This window comes from Lacerta agilis, chromosome 10, assembly GCF_009819535.1.
Source record: "Lacerta agilis isolate rLacAgi1 chromosome 10, rLacAgi1.pri, whole genome shotgun sequence".
Lineage (NCBI taxonomy): Eukaryota > Metazoa > Chordata > Lepidosauria > Squamata > Lacertidae > Lacerta > Lacerta agilis.
In genome coordinates, this window is record NC_046321.1 from 45,737,695 (window position 1) to 45,756,252 (window position 18,558).

An 18,558-nucleotide genomic window follows, 5' to 3' on the forward strand; every position below is an offset into this window, starting at 1 on the left:
TGCCTGGTCTAATCTAGTAGGCTTATTCTTATGTTCTTATTCTGATGGCAGAACTGAGGTTTCTTTGACATATAGTCGGAATGTAGAGGGACACACAATCCTTTCTTTGCAGACTTATGCATCAATTTGAAAAGAATAAGACAGCCCAATAAAAATGCAGTTTCAGTTTTGTTTAATGTATGCACTGTGCTTTTGTTGTGAAAAAAAGAAGAAAAGCAGCACAGGATGCTAAATGCAACATGTCGATTTTGACTTAACATCCACTTAGGTAAAGGTAAAGGGACCCCTGACCATTAGGTCCAGTCGTGTCCGACTCTGGGGTTGGGGCACTCATCTCGCTTTATTGGCCAAGGGAGCCGGTGTATAGCTTCCAGGTCATGTGGCCAGCATGACTAAGCCGCTTCTGGTGAACCAGAGCAACACACGGAAACGCCATTTACCTTCCTGCCAGAGTGGTACCTACCTATATACTTGAGTATAAGCCTAGTTTTTCAGCACATTTTTTGTGCTGAAAAAGCTGCCCTCGGCTTATACTCGAGTGAGGCGGGTGGTGGGGGTGGCGAGAAAGAAGCCCTATCTCTCCGCTCGTGCCGCCACCCGCTCTCCCCAGTCAACCATTCCTTAAGAAGTGTACAAGAACGGCGGTTCTTTACTCTCCCCAGGCAGCTTGTTCCATTCCTGAACTGCTCGCATAAATGCAAAGTTGGCAAAGGAAGAAGAGGAAGGAGCAGCCCAAAGGGTTGCTTTCGGGCTGCTCGTTCCTCCTCCTCCACAGCGGCAAAGGTGAACCGGCTTATACTCGAGTCAATAAGCTTTCCCAGGTTTTTGTAGGAAAATTAGGTGCCTCGGTTTATATTCGGGTCGGCTTATACTCGGGTATATGCGGTATTTATCTACTTGCACTTTGACGTGCTTTTGAACTGCTAGGTGGGCAGGAGCTAGGACCGAGCAACGGGAGCTCACCCTGTCATGGGGATTCGAACCACCGACCTTCTGATCAGCAAGCCCTAGGCTCTGTGGTTTAACCCACAGTGCCACCCGTGTCCAACATCCACTTAACATTTACCAAATACCCACTAGGTTGCTTGGCGGTGTATTAAGGAGAAAGGGAGACATTCCAACATTATCAGTATTTATAAAACTGATTGGGAATTATGGCAAATTCTTCTGTTGTAATCCATGCAATTTTAGAGTTTTGGACTATGAAATAGAGAATTCAGATCAGCTGCTCATCCTTTCACCCAAGAACACTAAATAGCTTCCCTTATGTTTCATGCAGCTTGAGAGAAGGAGTGCAATTAATCTGTTGCTTCAGATTTCACTACCATCTCTATTTATAATATTCACAACTTTGAAGCAGATCAGTCTGCGGAACATAAAAAATTGCACAATGGTGCTGAGAGGTGGGAAGCTTTAATATATATATATATATATATATATATATATATATATATATATATTAGGAGGAGGAACAGTTTTGGAAGGGGGGATTAATGTCTTGCAAAGCCAAGCATCTATAAGAGGGGTCTAACTTCGGAAACGCAAGCTAATTTTACAAGGCAGAAAAGTTAGCTGCCAATATTTTGAATAGAGATCAGACATTGTGAGTGTAAACACTGAAAAAAATAGCACACCAAGGCAAATTAATGTAAGCAACACAACAGAGAGAAAACACACATACACACACTCACACTAGAAAAGCAACATAATGTTAGCAGAACTTACTTTCCATGGAAAATAACCAAGCTTTGCCAGTGCAGACTTAGTCCTAATTTAACCATGAGCACCTCCAACAAGGATCTTTTCTTTAGAACCATTAAAGACTTCATTCTCGGGGTGGGAAAATCTGCCACCAGTTGGAGAGAGAATGAATTTCCAGGGGAAAGCCATAGCATCTCTTGTTCAAACTTCCTTACCTCCAGTTAAAAATGAACTCAGGTGGCTGGGCTGATCAAAATCAGAGATCTTGCTTGGCCACAGGCTACTGAGTGACCATATAGGGCAGGAGTGGAGAAGGTAATAAATTATTACAGCAAAATACGTTTTGCTATGAGAATTTTAAAAATCCTGTTCTGTTAGTCACTGAAATAAATGTAGGGTTTTAGTGGACTGATTGCATCCCAGCAGGATCCAGAACCAACTTGAAACCAATAAAAATTGCACACCCACCCACACCCCCAAACATCACTTCACACAAGTTGGTTCTGGATCCATATTATAGATATTGTTACTATCTATCTACCATTTCCTTGTCTTGCTTTTGATGCTCGAAACCCCTTGAGAATGTCTTCAAGCCCATTATCTTCTTACCTAAATATTATGTGATGGCCTGAGTAGATGCAAGGGATTATGTCTTCTTGGCAATGACACCCCAGTTATGGAATAGCATCTCTAAAGAGGACATTCTCTGGACATTCTCTGAAGTCTTTTCAATGCCAAGTAAAGACAATTCCAAGTACCTTTCAATGCTAAGTGAAGGTAGTGCCTACTGTGACAATTCCCCCTTCCCCATTCAATTTCAAGCAAGACAACTTCTGAGGATGAATCTTAGGGAGGAAAACAAACACATTTTATTATGCTAAAAAGATTAGGGTCAGCACAGAAAAAGATGTTTATGTGGAAGCTGGTTGAAACTGCCCATACTTGACTGCTACTCCATACCACGAGCAGGTTTCATGGATGTTTTTGCCTTTCTTAAATTTTGCTTCTACACCCTGTGCCAGTACAGATCATGCTAACAGTCTTCTCCATGATCCTGCTAAAGTGAAGCAAGAAATATCTAGTGGAACAGTCATAGCAGAGGCACAGCAGAGTAATATTAATATTAATATTGCATACCATGCAATATTAAGAGGGTCTGTCTCACTGTCCAAAGAGATGTTCAGGTAAGTTTTCCTTGTACCCGAAGAACAAGCACTTGTCAATTATATATCTCATACCTTAATGAAACAAGTTATCAACTCTAACTGATGGTAAGCACCATCATATACTATAACAGGGCTTAACCTTCAGTCTTTAGATTTGAATCATTTGCTCAAGGTAGTTGCAGATCACTGTTTTTATGGATCATCTCAGTAGAAACATATAACAATGGTTCATGAACTGCTCCTGTAAATCTGATTTAAATCTTCTTGATTTCCAGAGTGAATCTGATTGATTTCCACACACTCAATATGAGATGTATACTGACCTGTCAATGGTAACTTTGAAGAACATCCCCTTCTTTTCCCCCTCCCAACCACTGCCCTTTCTTCAGTCCTAATCACATTTGACATGCATTCCTCAGTTCTTATCCCAGCGGTATAAGCTTTTATATCTACAGAGCAACACAAGTTCACTCTAAGATCTTGGAAACATTATGCAAGCCTTTTCAAGGGCTGAAAATGGATTTCATTTATACCAGATATTTGCATAAGCACACAGAGTTTCATAGCAGGAAATATAAAATGTAATTAAAACTTAAATAATTCCTAGTCATGTGGGTGTGGGTCTGTACATGTGTCTGTACACACAGAATGTGAACCCTCTCTCTGGGTGTACTCAAAAAAATATGGCGCAAATCGGTTATTCGGGGAATCCTGAGTTTGATCATGCCATTATAAAAGGAGTGCCCAGCCTTCCAAATCACTGTTGCCATGGTTTTTCCAAAAAGTTTAATACACAACTTCCCCTCCCCTTTTATTTTGTGAGAAACAACTGCAACTTGATTGAGGAAACGGCCAGAGCTCAAATAGTGGTGGGGTGCAGAGGAGAGTGTGTCTTAGTATCTCCACTGTCCTCAGAAGCTGGGGGGGGGGGGTTGCCCAGAAGGCATTCTCTGTGGTAGTCCCTACATTGTGGAAATCCCACCCCACAGAGGTTTATTTAGCATCTTCATTTCTACAGCTTGTGGTGAATGCTGAAGATGCCCCCTTTTACTTTGCCTTTTAAAACATTCACATATTTAGGACCCAGCTCATTTCTTTGACTGTAAGTTATTTTGAACTGTTTTAAATATTGTGCTTTAATGTTTTAACTCACCTGGGGACCTTAACAACAACAACAATGGCCTCCCATGTGACATGACCTCCTTCTCCTGCATCACATGATGATAATCATGATTATGTCTCACGTGAAACATTTACGTTTCTCTGTCCTGAATCTACTGCCAGTGAATTTCAATGGGGGACTCTGAGTTCCATTATTATTATTATTATTATTATTATTATTATTATTATTATTATTATTTTATACACCTCCCTATACCCAGAGATCTCAGGGCAGTTCACAAACAAGACCACAACTTATAAAATCAGACCAAAAACAATAACCCAATTAAAAAAACACCCCAAAAGAAATACATTCTGAAAGGGTGCTGGATGTCAATGTGATCAACCAAAGGCCTGGTTAAAAAGGAACATTTTTGCCTGGCACCTAAAGGTGTATAATGAAGGCACCAGGCAAACTTCTAGTGTTATAAAAGAGAAAAATTATCTATCAGAAATGATTTGGATTAAAAAAAATAAAAAACTTCTGGGAAGATTCATATTTATCAGGTTCCTTTCATCTAATTACTCAGGCAAAACTTTGTTCAAAGTGACATAGGGTCATCCTCCTCTGCCAAAAATGAGACCGTCAGGTTAACAAATACTTCAGGATTAGCTTGTTTGAACATTTGTTTGTACTTTTATCCAGGTAATCTCTTGGAATTCATCGCAGCTGCCGCAGCTATGACTTACAGTTAATATAATGAGAGCTTGTTTTGCAATTCTGCAAGACTGTATTGATTTCGCCATACCACTGAGTTCAATCCAACTGGGACTCGGTGCTATTTGCAACATGCATGGAAGGACTGGAATATTATAGCTGTGCATTATTGATAGCAATGCTCTGAAGACAAGTGTCTACCAGGGATGACAGTTGGACATGATCATTTTTGAAAGGCAGATTTGTTGAGCTTTGACAATCCTCATTTTTTTTTCCAGTTCCCTTGCAAAATTCCTGCTAACTAATGGTTACAGACAGCTGAGGAGCAGTACTTTTATTCTATTAAAGAAGAAAATTCCTTCCCGAGCCATATGGGCTGGCAGGTGTTCTTTATCAGATATGGGTTGCTATGAGACAAGTACTTGCTAAAGTTAATTAGTCATATAGCAAAAAGGAGGGGGGACATCTACAGCATTGCTTATTGATTCAGCACACACTTTTCACATGCCTGCTATCAGAAGCAATACAAGTATTTAGGGCACGATCCAATAGTCCCAGGGAGGGCATTTGAAAAGTCATTGGATATTGCGGATCTCCCCTTCTTCTACGTGCTGAGAAGGAGGGCTGTGGAGGGAGGGAAAGATTGTTCCTGGAAGTCTCATTTATGTAACTTTATATCCTCTACCACCAGTACACTAATAGTAAAGGTAAAGTAAAAGGTAAAGGGCCCCTGGACAGTTAAGTCCAGTCAAAGACGACTATGGGGTTGCAGTGCTCATCTCGCTTTCAGGCCGAGGGAGCTGGTGTTTGTCCACAGACAGCTTTCCAGGTCATATGCCCAGCATGACTAAACCGCTTCTGGCACAATGGAACACCGTGACGAAAACCAGAGCGCACGGAAACCCCGTTTACCTTCCCGCTGCAGCGGTACCTATTTATCTACTTGCACTGGTGTGCTTTCAAACTGCTAGGTTGGCAGGAGCTGGGACAGAGCAATGGGAGCTCACCCCGTCGTGGGGATTCGAACTGCCGACCTTCTGATCGGCAAGCCCAAGAGGCTCAGTGGTTTAGACTAATAGTGATATGAAGGGAAAGGGGTGTGTCAGGACAAGTAAAAGGAAGTTCTTTTTATTGCAGTGTGTAGTTAAACTATGGGACTTGCTGCAACCAGCAGCAGTGTTGGCCACCAACCTGGATGGTTTTAAGAAGAAGAAGAAGAGGAAGAGTTTGGATTTGATATCCCGCTTTTCACTACCCGAAGGAGTCTCAAAGCGGCTAACATTCTCCTTTCCCTTCCTCCCCCACAACAAACACTCTGTGAGGTGAGTGGGGCTGAGAGACTTCAGAGAAGTGTGACTAGCCCAAGGTCACCCAGCAGCTGCATGTGGAGGAGTGCAGACGCGAACCCGGTTCCCCAGATAACGAGTCTACCGCTCTTAACCACTACACCACACTGGCTCTTTAAAGGATGATTAGATGAATTCGTGGAGTATAAGGCTATGAATAGCTACTAGCAATGATGGGTATGTTCTGCCTCCATGGTTGTAGACAGAAACGTTTCTGAATGACCGTTCCTGGAAACCACTGGAGGGGAGAATGCTCTTGGGCTCAGGTTCTGCTTCAGGGCTTACCATATGCACCTGGGTGGCCACTGGGAGAACAGGATGCTAGACCAGGTGGGCTATTGGCCTGATCCAGCAGCCCCTTATTATCATCATGTCAGGGGCAGATCAAGGGAGTAAAAACCCTTCCATTTGTGGGGATGAGGACTGGAAGCATGCCTAGGGATCACAAGAGTTGTAGTCCAGTTGGAGGACACTGCATTAGCTACCACTGGTCTGAAAGATAATCTGCAGCAACTCATTTAGGCTGAGAAATGAGCATCACACTCTTGAATGAAGTCTCTTGCCTAGGAAATTGTATATGTATTAAAATCCAATAAATTCTTTTGGGGGGAAAATGAAATTGTATATGTCATTGAAGGAATTTTGGGGAGGAGGTTTCTAATAAAAGAAAAAGGATGTTTCAATAACTTGACAGATGTAGCGAGAGTTCAGCTCCATAAACGCAAAATAACGATTCTGTTCCATACCACCCTTAATGGCATTAAACACACCAGTATATATTGAAATCTGTCTCATGGACAACAAAAGCCAGCATAGATTTACATGCAAATGTGTGTTGCTGTCACATATGCAAATATTAAAGGGGGAATTTTTTTTGTTACAGAACATTTGAAATCTGGTTTATAAATAGAACTGGATACTTTAAGTGTTAAGGGGAAGAAGTCTGTGCACAAACCAGAATGTAAACACATAACTGGGTTGCACAGATGCAAATTTTCTATTTGTGATTTTGTGCACATTCAGCCACGTATAAGCAATTCCAGTTCAACTCTCCATGTTTCCCATCTACCTGGTGGATGGTGCTTGATAGGATGGATTTCCCCTGTGTGTTGTTGTTCCTTCCCCTCAATTAGTACTGCCTCCCTCAGTTCTGAAAACCTGAGGTCCATTGTGGGCACGCACCCAGGCATTTGTTTACTTGTGCACATGGGAATTTTCTTTTAATTTTTGAGATACAAGTTTAACTGTATACCAGATTTGCACAAAACAGACAGTAAAATAATGGTGGTGGTGGTGGTGGTGGTGGTGAAATGCATGTGCGTCACCACCTGCCCTACTTGTGGCCCACAGTGGAGCACCTCACCAACAGATAGATGGCACCCTGTGAGATGTCACCACATTCCTGGGATAGCTCAGTCAGTAGAGCATGAGACACTTAATCTCAGGGTTGTGGGTTTGTGCCCCACGTTGGGCAAAAAGATCATTGCATTGCAGGGATTGGACTACATGCAAACTCTTATTAGAGAAGCTGATGTGATGCTTCATAGATCCCCGTCTTACTTCTTTCTTAATTCCTTTTCCCAAGTAAGAGGTTACCAATAGTCGCGGCAATTGTGCTTTTCCTTCTGCTCTCTGGGGGCCTGCTCCACTCCTACAATCCATGGCAAGAGAGCAGGACACAGTGCTTCAGACAGGCACAGCCAATGTGATTTATATTGGCAAGATTCCAGCATAACAAGCAAGATTGTTGTTGTTTTTTTAAAAATTTAAATCATTTATATGTTTTTATTTGGATGTATCATCCTTTATCATATGTGCGCCATTCAGCACATTAAATATGGCTGAGATTCAGGAAAGAGGATTTCCGCCAACTGCACTTTCCACTGTGCTTGCTGTTTGATCATGCTGGCTTTAGAATGGAGAGCATCCATCTGACTTAATTAGTTTACAGGCACTCTCTTTCCATTTGCTGTTCTTTCTAATGGCAAACAGCATCCATGATAGGAAAGCAAAACATATCTGTGACAGGCTAGTTTGTGCAGAATGCAAGGGGTGGATTTCTTTTGGAATTCAAAGAGCTGGGAAGAGCGGATCAAGATGATTTTGGTAGGCCGTGCTAATCCGCAATGAAGTATTTCTTTCAGATGCAAAGTTGGGGTAATTGAGAGAAGCACTTTTGTTGTGTTGCTTTTATTTTGTTTCTGCTGGTGTAGTATGAAACTCTTCCTCAGCTGCTAGGATTAAGATAAAAAAGAGAAAGTCTAACATTCTGAGACAAAGAACAGTCCTTAGTCTGAACATGCTAATTTGGAAATAAGTGCCAATGAATTCAAAGGAACTTCCCTCCATGTAAGCATACTTTAGGATTGTAGCTGTGATCATGTGCCATTTTAAGCTCAGAGAGGTATGGCAGAAATGCCTCAATAGCTCTGCATAGCTCAGCTCAGAGAATCACAAACCATGGTTTACAGGACCAGGAATAAGTTCATGCCCCAGCCCCCACCATCAGTCTTTTTCTTTCCTCCACTCATATCCCCATATTTGGTAGAGATATCTTGGTTTATACCACAGTTCTCTACGATAGCTAAGAGGGGAAACTGGTTCAAGAGCTACCTCCAGAATATGAACCTAGGATCAGATCAGGCCGAGATTCTGACATCTGAACCAGGCTTGGAATGGTATGATATTAATTTCACTATTACCTTATTCATGAGGCAGCAGGCTATTTAGAGATGCAAGGCCAGTTATCAGCTGGGTGTCTCAGAGGGTATTTCATCTCAATGTTTATCATATTTTATTATGTCGGTTGGAAAGATGGGGTAATAATAATACAATATTGAGAAATTTAATCAACATGTTTTCACTGTATCTCTTTAGAGATCTGTGAATCAGTGGTCCTTCTGCTTGAACCAAGAACCTCATGGTCTGGGGCCTAGCTTGGTGAGCTGTTACCCAGAATAATTTGTCTGGTCTCAGAGTTTTGTTCAGGCACAGCATGGAACAGTAGTGTAGTGACCTTGGCTCAATTTGATATATATGAGCTTTCTTGGCTCATATAAAAAAGTGTGCCTGTTTCAAAGAATTCTCTCTTGTCTCACAATGTTGACACATGTTAGCAGATGTGTACTTTATGTACACATACACATACTGCGTCTTCCAGATATGTTTGTTGGTTTATTCCTGAACACCAGCCCGCGCAAAATTTTGTCTGTGCGTTGGGATAGGCCCAGGGTATATTTGACAATGATAGCTGCATCAAGGGAAAGGTCAGTATTCCTTGGAATCTGAACTGTAGGAACCTCAAGGGACTCCAAAGGTTCAAAGACTCAAGTGCCCTTTGGGGAGTCTCAATTACTTTAGGCAGAGGCTCGGAGCAAGATACTATGGCAAAATTCACAAAGCTGCAGACATACTGCTATCAAGATAGCACAGCACAGTACTTTCTTATAATTCCTGGATAGAATTTCTCCAGGGAAAAGAAGCATAAACAGGTGCTCACACAAACTTATGAAAATATTCTTACAGCAGATTCCTAATTTGGAATTGTTTAATGCCCATATAGTTCATAAAGTATGGAAACTTCAACAGTTTCATAAATCTGTGAAAATCATGCTGCTAATTGTTGCAACTCTTTATTACTTCTCACCAATTTGGATTTTTAGAAGCAAAGTGATTATAATAAACCCTGCTGGGTTCATAGCAGACCATCACATAAGCTTCTTTAACTTAGCACATGTGCATAATAAGCAAGCAGTGATTCTAAGACGTGAGACTGCCTTACATTCACTGGGTAAGAAGATGAGTCCATACATCTGGTATCACCTACCCTGCCTGGCAGTAGGGTCTTCAGGGGGTCCAGCAAAGGCATGGGCCATTATGCTAGCTAAGACCCAAAAGAAAGGCTAGACATGGAGAAAGAGGCTTTTGAAAGGCTTTCAACGCTTCACAAAGGAATCTCCAAAACTTCCCTTAGTGAAAGATTGCAGGGGGATGAAAGAATGGCGAAGAGAAAGTGGAATGGAGAGTAGAATGTTTCAAGAAGAAGAAGAAGAAGAAGAAGAAGAAGAAGAAGAAGAAGAAGAAGAAGAAGAAGCCATCTGACTGGGCGGCTCCCAACAGAATAGTAAAAACATGATAAAACATCAAACGTTAAAAACTTACCTGAACAGGGCTGCCATCAGATGTCTTGTCAGGTGGTTGTTTATTTCCTTGACATCTGACAGGGTGGGCGCCACCACCGAGAAGGCCTTCTGCCTGGTTCCCTGTAACCTCGCTTCTCACAATGAGGGAACTGGATGGACAATGGGGGTGGAGATGCTCCTTCAGGTATACAGGGCCAAAGCTGTTTAGGGCATAGATAGGCAAACTAAGGCCCAGGGGCCGGATCTGGCCCAATCGCCTTCTAAATGCAGCCTGTGGATGGTCCGGGAATCAGCGTGTTTTTACATGAGTAGAATGTGTGCTTTTATTTAAAATGCATCTCTGGGTTATTTGTGGGGCATATGAATTGGTTCATCCCCCCATATATATATATATATATATATATATATATATATATATATAGTCCAGCCCCCCACAAGATCTGAGGGACAGTGGACTGGCCACCTGCTGAAAAAGGTTGCTGACCCTTGGTTTAAAGGTCAGCACCAACACTTTGAATTGTGCTCGGAAACATACTGGGAGCCAATTCCTCAATATGTCCTCCTACCTAATCATGAATTTTCACGGGGAAAACTTCAGCAGAACCTTTTGCTGAAGCAAAACCCCGGCATCTGAAATGCCAGAATAATATATGTAGGATCTTCAAACTCAAGACAAAATAACAGGATAAGAATTCCCCTACCTAAAGATAATGGGGACATTGTTCATGATAATGCCAGCTATAAAACTGACTTGCACTTTACAGCCATCTCTCTTTTTCTGTGGTTGACAGTGTTTCACACTCTTGCTCGTGCCTTTCTCGCTATAAAAAATGAACAGCATTTGTTAATGAGAGCTCCTGTCGGAAAACTTGATTCACTGTCGAGGGTGCCACTTTTCAGCTCAGAAAGATGTTGTGAAGTTGCTATTAGCAGAAGATTTTTTTTTAAAAAAATCTGCTGGTCTTTAAGAACTTGCCATTTGAGTAAGGCTTGTAGTGGAAGTAGCAAATGTGAAAAAACGTTCGGCTTCTGAAATGTGACTCATGCTCAGAACTGCTTCTTACGGGGAAGACATTGGTGGATTCAACATCACACATCTGCAATGGGGTCCTAGCCCTGAGCTATTGTTCACTGCAGTTATTAAGGGGAGTATGGTCTAAGAAGTGAAACTCAGGAGTCCCTGGAATGTCACCAAGGTACTGGAACAAAGCTCTTGGATCACAAGTTGTTCCTATGAAATCATCAGTTTAGAGTCAGTTTGTGGGAAGGTCCCATTTTCTTATGGCACGGTGCTCAACATCAGATTGATGCCTGATGGAAATGGATCCAGGTAACAGCACTTATTTTGGAGGGTCCATAATTCTATGGTAGCTACCAAAGCACCTTTCCTAAAGAGAGAACACTAGCCATTGTATATACCCTGCCCATCTGGCTGGGTCTCTTCTACCCTCTCATGGATCAAGGTATGTTTTTGGCAGCACCTCTTAGCCCCATATGCAATGCTATCTCGCGGATATGTAGAGATAAGCAGGGGTCATCAGATCATTTAGGAGCATATTATATTGCAGTGTATAATTATATCATTTCTAGACTACTCTTTAGCACATCCAGGTGGTTTCCAACAATGCAAAAAATGCAATCAGAACAATGATGGAAGCAATTAAATTCAGCTTTCAATAAGAACAACAACTTACTTGAGAATACTAAAGCTGAAACTTACTAATTTTCTACCAATGCCTGGAAGGATAAGATGATTTCTCCTTCTTGAATAAATATTATATCTGTACCTCCAGGGAATGGGCATTTCATATACAAGGGGCCACAACAGAGAACCCTTTTTCATGTTTCACTATGTTGTATGCCATGCCCACCAACAAGATGATGAAAAGACCTCTATTACTGACTGTAGGGCCCAGGGCAGATAGTATGAAAGAAGGCACTTCAACCAATAGTTGGATGCCAGGCTGTCATTAGAAAAAAATGTGATGTCCATTAGTGCATCTGTACCTTTCAGAAGCACTGTAAGAAAAGAAACCTTAAGTGCTTAGTAGTCAATTTATTTGCTGTTTTGAATAGTTTTATTAGAGAGGCTTTTATTTTTTATTAGGGAGGCAATTTTCTGGAAATCTCAATGCTTATTCTCATGGATTTTTCCTAATTCCCATTTTGCTCAGCAAGAAGCGAGTCTTCCCCTCCCCTCCCCACCCGGCTCAGCTAAATTTTCATATATTATATGTCTTGTTATACACATATTATAATGTGCATATTATACACTGCATGTTTCCTAAAGGAAGGAGCACATAAATTCATGCATACAACAATGCATATAACTGTCTATAAACACTTATCTAGCCATACCTATAAAATTATAGTTCAGAAATATAATACCACATGAGATTTGACTCTTTTATGTGTATTATAATATGCATATTTTGCATATAATTTTGCATAAAGTTAGTTGGCTGGTTGTTGTTTTTAACTACAATGTAAAATGCAAGAGGCAATCCAATGAAGGCAAAGCTTGACCAGGGCGGAACTGCCAAAATCCATCTGTTTTAAAGATTCCTCTTCTATTCCTACGTAGATGTTATTGTTCGACCACTGATTGCACCAACATAAAAATATGAAATGGACATATAATAGTTTACACCATAATGGATTTATTACAAATACACACACTTTACATAACAAAAATGCTTTTTAAAATGAATGATCCACATTGTCATATATGACATTTGATTCTGCAAAGAATGCTGTTTATTTACTTTAAACAAATCCATCAAGTTCACACTGTAGAGATAGCAAAGTGAGCTACACACACACACACACACACACACACACACACCATTCATTTAGTGCCATTATTGAAGACCCAATACTATTTTCTACAAGGCAGGCCAATTTCAAAACTTTGTTAAAATCTGCCCCTCTGCAGTAAGTGCTTTCCTTGTTTTTCCGACCCTCGGGCCTAATAGGCAATTGGGAAATGCATGAAATAAAATGCACTTTGCGTGGTTTGAGGGCTTTATTAGTAATGTGAAAGATCTGTCCTTTTATTTCCACTTGCACATACTTCCTATTAGAGATTTATTTATTTATTTTTACCAATTTCCACAATTTAAACTGGAATTCAAGAAAAAATGAAATGCCAGAGCAAAGCACACCCCCGGAACAATTATGAAATGGAACAACAGGCATAAGAAGTGCCTTACACTGAGTCAGACCATTGGTCCATCTTGCTCTGTATGGTCTGTAGTTACTGGTAGCAGCTCTTTAGGGTAGTAATTTCATGCAGGATGGCCACTAATATAATTGGCCAGTATCAGAACAATGTTTCGCATCTCCACAAAGGCCTCAATTAGGGCTGTGCACAGGGATCAAGATCCAGTGCTTTGTAGCAGCCCTACTCAAACCTGAGCCAATCTGGGGCTGAGTGGTCCCAACCTGGATCTGGGCCCTGAACCCATTTGGGGGGCTTTGCACAGTCAAGTGGCCAGGAGGGGGGGGAGAAGGAGAAATGCCTTTCCTTCTCCCCATTTCCAGCTGTATGTTTATTCAGGGTTTAAAAGCCAAATTAAACATGTAGTCAGGAGGGTGGAAGAAGGAAAGACCACATAACTATGCAAGCCCCCTCCCCCCCATATTCGTTCAAGAACCGAGCTGGGTCAATCTGGGTTGAATCTGTGTCAGGCGGGTTGAATCAGTGCTTGTTCACCGGATGAACTCCATTCAATTTAAACTTGATCCAGGCAAGATTGTGATGCTGTTAGTGGGTAGGTAGCATGCAACCAGCTTTGGTGGGGTCACACTCCCTCTAAAGGAGTGTATTCATAGATTGGAGGTTTTCTTAAATACATTGCTGTCATTTGAGGTCAATGTATTAAAGCTGGATAGCTCAGTTGGTTGCAGAGTGATGCTGATAACGCCAAGGTTGCAGGTTCAGTCCCCATGTCACCCAATCCCCATATGGAACAGCTGCATAATCCTGCATTGCAGGGGTTGGAGTAGATGACCCCCAGGGCCCCTTCCAACTATATGATTCTATGAGATATCTAGGAGGTGGCCTTGGCAGCACAGAGTGCCTTCCACCAGCTTAGGTTCATGGCCCGACTACTGCCCTATCTGGACAGAAAAGGTGGCTACAGTAATCTATACTCTAGTGACATCTTGAATGGACTATTGCAATGTGCTTTAATTGGCACTGCCCTTGGGAGTGGGGAAATACCCAAACTGGTATGTGTTTTATTTGCCAATTTTATTTAAAAAAATTAAACTTAGTTTGATTTGAAATGTCTCTTTTTCAAAATCAAAGTTTAGTAGAATCTGATTGATCTTTCAGAATGGGAAGGACAGTACTATCACCTCATGTAGCAGTTGCCACGAGGGAAGAGACATGTACTGCAACAGTTACCACAACATGCCAAATCTTATAGTCATTTCTCACTTTTCAGCAAATTAGCAGTTATAGCACAGTGCCTGCAGCTATCACACTCTGAGCTGTGATCTCATTAGCTCTCCCAAGCTAAGTGGCATCAAGCTTGCTCAGTATTTAAATGGATGAACTGCAAAGAAAATGCAGGGTTTGGCAAAAGCTATCACTGATTATGTAGCTGTCATTGTTGCCCATGAGTTAGATGTGTAAGTCTTAAGCTGTGGAGAAATGGCCATTTCCTCCTTCTATTAAAAATTCCTTCTGTTATAATTTACAGTATGGAAGCCACCAAATGCAATGAGCTTCAAAGGAGAATTCAAGGATCATCTGTCCTGATGTACTTCCCCTGACTCTTTAATGTGTTTTTAAAGCTGCTATGTTTTTGCCTTTCTGGGATTGTACTATATTATATGCTATTGTAAGTATTGTTTCGTTTTAGAGTAATAGTTTGCGGTATATTATATTATATATATTATTATTTTTCTTTTGTAAACCACTTGGGGACTGTTTTGGTATTAAGTGGTGCATAAATATATGAATGAAATCAATATAAATATATAAATATATTTTATAGACTATTGTAATCGTACAATGTGCCCCTGCAGAACAGAAGAAACAAAAGCAAATTGCTTTCCCAAAGGGTTTTGAAGCTAAATTTCAAGTACTGGATACAACGAAAGCCTTGTCTCAGGAACCAGGCAAGAAGGGCAGCAAGGCAAGAGTCATCAGCTTTGCAAGAGATAAATGTGTTGGTTCAGGACCATGGATAGTGCTCCTGTAGCTGGGGCCAAACATCCAAGTTGTTATAGCAAGGTCCTGGAGCAACTAACTGAATTTTATAGCAGTGCAAGATAGTCATTGACTGGCGACCCCACCCTACTGAGTGCTACATCTCAGCTAATTAGAGCAGTGTTTTTCAACCACTGTTCCGCGGCACACTAGTGTTGCCTGGTGTGCCGTGGGAAAAATTGTGTTTATTTGATTCCTATTCAAGAGAATTACTTTATATATAGTCAATATAGGCACAGAGTTAAATTTTTTAACATTTTCTAATGGTGGTGTGCCTCGTGATTTTTTTCATAAAACAAGTGTGCCCTTGCCCAAAAAAGGTTGAAAAACACTGAATTAGAGGACCAGGGCTTTCTGCTGCAGCAGCAGCCATTGACTCCTTTGCAGCAATGGAGTTTCCAGCTGTGGAGCTCTCTCAGTAGGGCTTTCTTGATCCTCCAAGGAGTCTGTGGACCAGCCATCAGAATCTGGTGGGAGAGGTAATTCTTTGAGACTTGGGGAATGGAAAGTGGGTTCTGCTGCCTATGGACCCACACAAGATGAACCAGAGAACTGATCTATTGCCTCCTTCGAGCTGCTACTGCTGAAGGACTCTTGCTTGTTCTAAAAACATCTTCCAAAGAAATGCTACGTTGAAAAATTGAAAGTTATGTTGCATCTATGGCTGCTTCCGCTCTGTTCCACCTTGAGTCCATTCTCTCCCCCTCCCCTCTGCTTCCTCCTTCCTGACAAAACAAACAGGAACTTCAATAGCTTCGTCCAGGGTGACAGACCCTTTCTAGGATCATCCAATTCAAAGACTTCGTGTGCATCTCATTGAAATCAGGACACTTGAGACAATCACTGAGTGCCACTGCACTCAGGTCCTGCTTTGGGGCTTGGTTGGCCACTGTGAGACCATGATGTTGGACTAGATGGACCATTGGCCTGATCAAGTAGATTCTTCTTGCGTTCCTAAGGTCACTGGCACCACCATCGCCATTGCCAAATCCTGTAGCACAGTATAGCATACAGTATATTGGGTGAGTTCACACATTCAATTGCCAATCAGCAAATATTAAGTAGAGCAATCGATGTGTTCTCCTACATTTATGACATGACGATGAGCCTTATGTCCTTGTACTTCCCATATATGACTTCTTAGCAGTTCCATGGTCAAGGAAATTGACTTCTCCCTTTGCCACCAGAAAATTACATTCAGAACTACAAGCCTTTCATGTCCTGAGTCTAATAAAAAGACATCAAACCACATTCAATCATCTGTGGAAAAGAAATGTAATGTGTCTGATTCATTGCCAAATATTAACTGTCCTAAGTAAAGGCCATTGGGGAAAGAAAGATACTTTTATCTTGTTATTGCAGCATATGGTTTTATTTTTTTATTACTTATTAGTTTCACAGCGAATTTAGCATTTATGGAAATGAAGAATGAAACAATCCTGAAAGGGGCAAAACATTGTGCAGAGCTTTCCAAATAGTTTGCTTTGGATAAGTCAGCTGAAGAACCTCCTTTGTTGGATATATCAGACCTGTTCCTAGAGACTTAAACTCATAATGGAAGTCTTGATTTTACAATGACTCACAGTACTACAGATGTCAATATGAAATTCAGAGATGGATAATTCCTCTCCCTACACACTGCAGCAGAGGAGGGCCTGAGGCTGCATTCACGTGGCAGTTTGTTCCATTTCCCCAACGTCTCCCTAGGTGTTAAATTCTGCATTATGTCTGTGCTTTCCCACAAAATAGAAGCCGCTTTCAGAAATCTAGCAGAATATAGTTAAAGTTCAGTGCTCATTTCTGTGTTAATTGCTTCCAGGGAAAAACCATTTGCAGCCCACTAATCCCAGAAAATGGCAAGAGTAAAGTGGCAAAATACCAGCACACAGTTATTTCCTGTTGTTTTTTTTCATGGGGGAATCATGGGGAAACAGAAGCACACTTGTGTGGAAAGAGTGGGGGAGCACTGATGTTGTCCAATGACATTTTGTTATTGTGGGGTTGATGAAATTTAACATGACATGTCAATATTATCAGTCAAAAGGCCACAGGTCCATAATGCAACAGGTACTGCAGTGTGAAAGAAATGTAAGAAAACAGGACAGAAGCACTAGCATTATAATCAGGAAAACAAAAGCAATATCCACCACTTCTGAATGTGCACCCTGAGATTCTTTGTTTGTAAACATACAAACACACACACACACACACACACAATATTATATATATATATATATATATATAGAGAGAGAGAGAGAGAGAGAGAGAGAGAGAGAGAGAGTAGTATTACACACACACATACACACACACACACACACACACACACAATTAATGTTTTCTACCTAATATTTTATATAGTTTGTTGTAAATGAAACAATTCATCTTGAAATAACACTGATGTTGCCCTTATTACTGAATGCCAATAGGCTATGAACATACCCTGTATCAGTTTGGCTGTTCTATCTGTCCATTGCTTCTTCTAAGAGGGACTAGGGAGAGAATAAGCTCTTAGTGCTCATATTTGTAGTCTCAATAGCTCAGGCAAGTAGAGATTAGTCTAAGAATCAGAGATGTAGAGAAAGAGGGAGGAGGGATTTCTCCCCATGGTGTATCATCTGTCAAAAAGTACATGTCAATACTGTCTTGATTGTTGTATTGATCTGCTAATAATGTGGGTGTAGATTGAAATTAACGACACAGAGAATTCTTCAATATGCAATTACAATAATTTCCCCTGAGCTGTTTTCATTTCCCTATATCTATCGTTTTCTTTTAATAAATCCTCCCCTGGTGTCTCTTCAACAACATCTCAATTTGTATGACTGAACACTTCACATGGAGCACTCGGCTAGCACAGATGTCCTGCAACCTCTGAAAAAAACATCTTGAAAAGGCAGGGAGGTTTTCAAAATCAAGAGCAATTTCCTTTTGACAGAATTGGGTGGAATTTGTAGCCATGCCATACCCTCCAGACAATACAAAGTCTGCAAAATTCATTATCCCAAGATTTTTTGCGGCACTTGGTCTGAGAATTCCATACATGTGAAAGGATTCCTTGAGTAAGAAATACACCAAACTGGAGACAAATGTGTACACAGGCATTCATGCTAGGCTATTTGCAGGTAGGAAGAACTAACGGATTTATTTTCTACATCATTCCCTC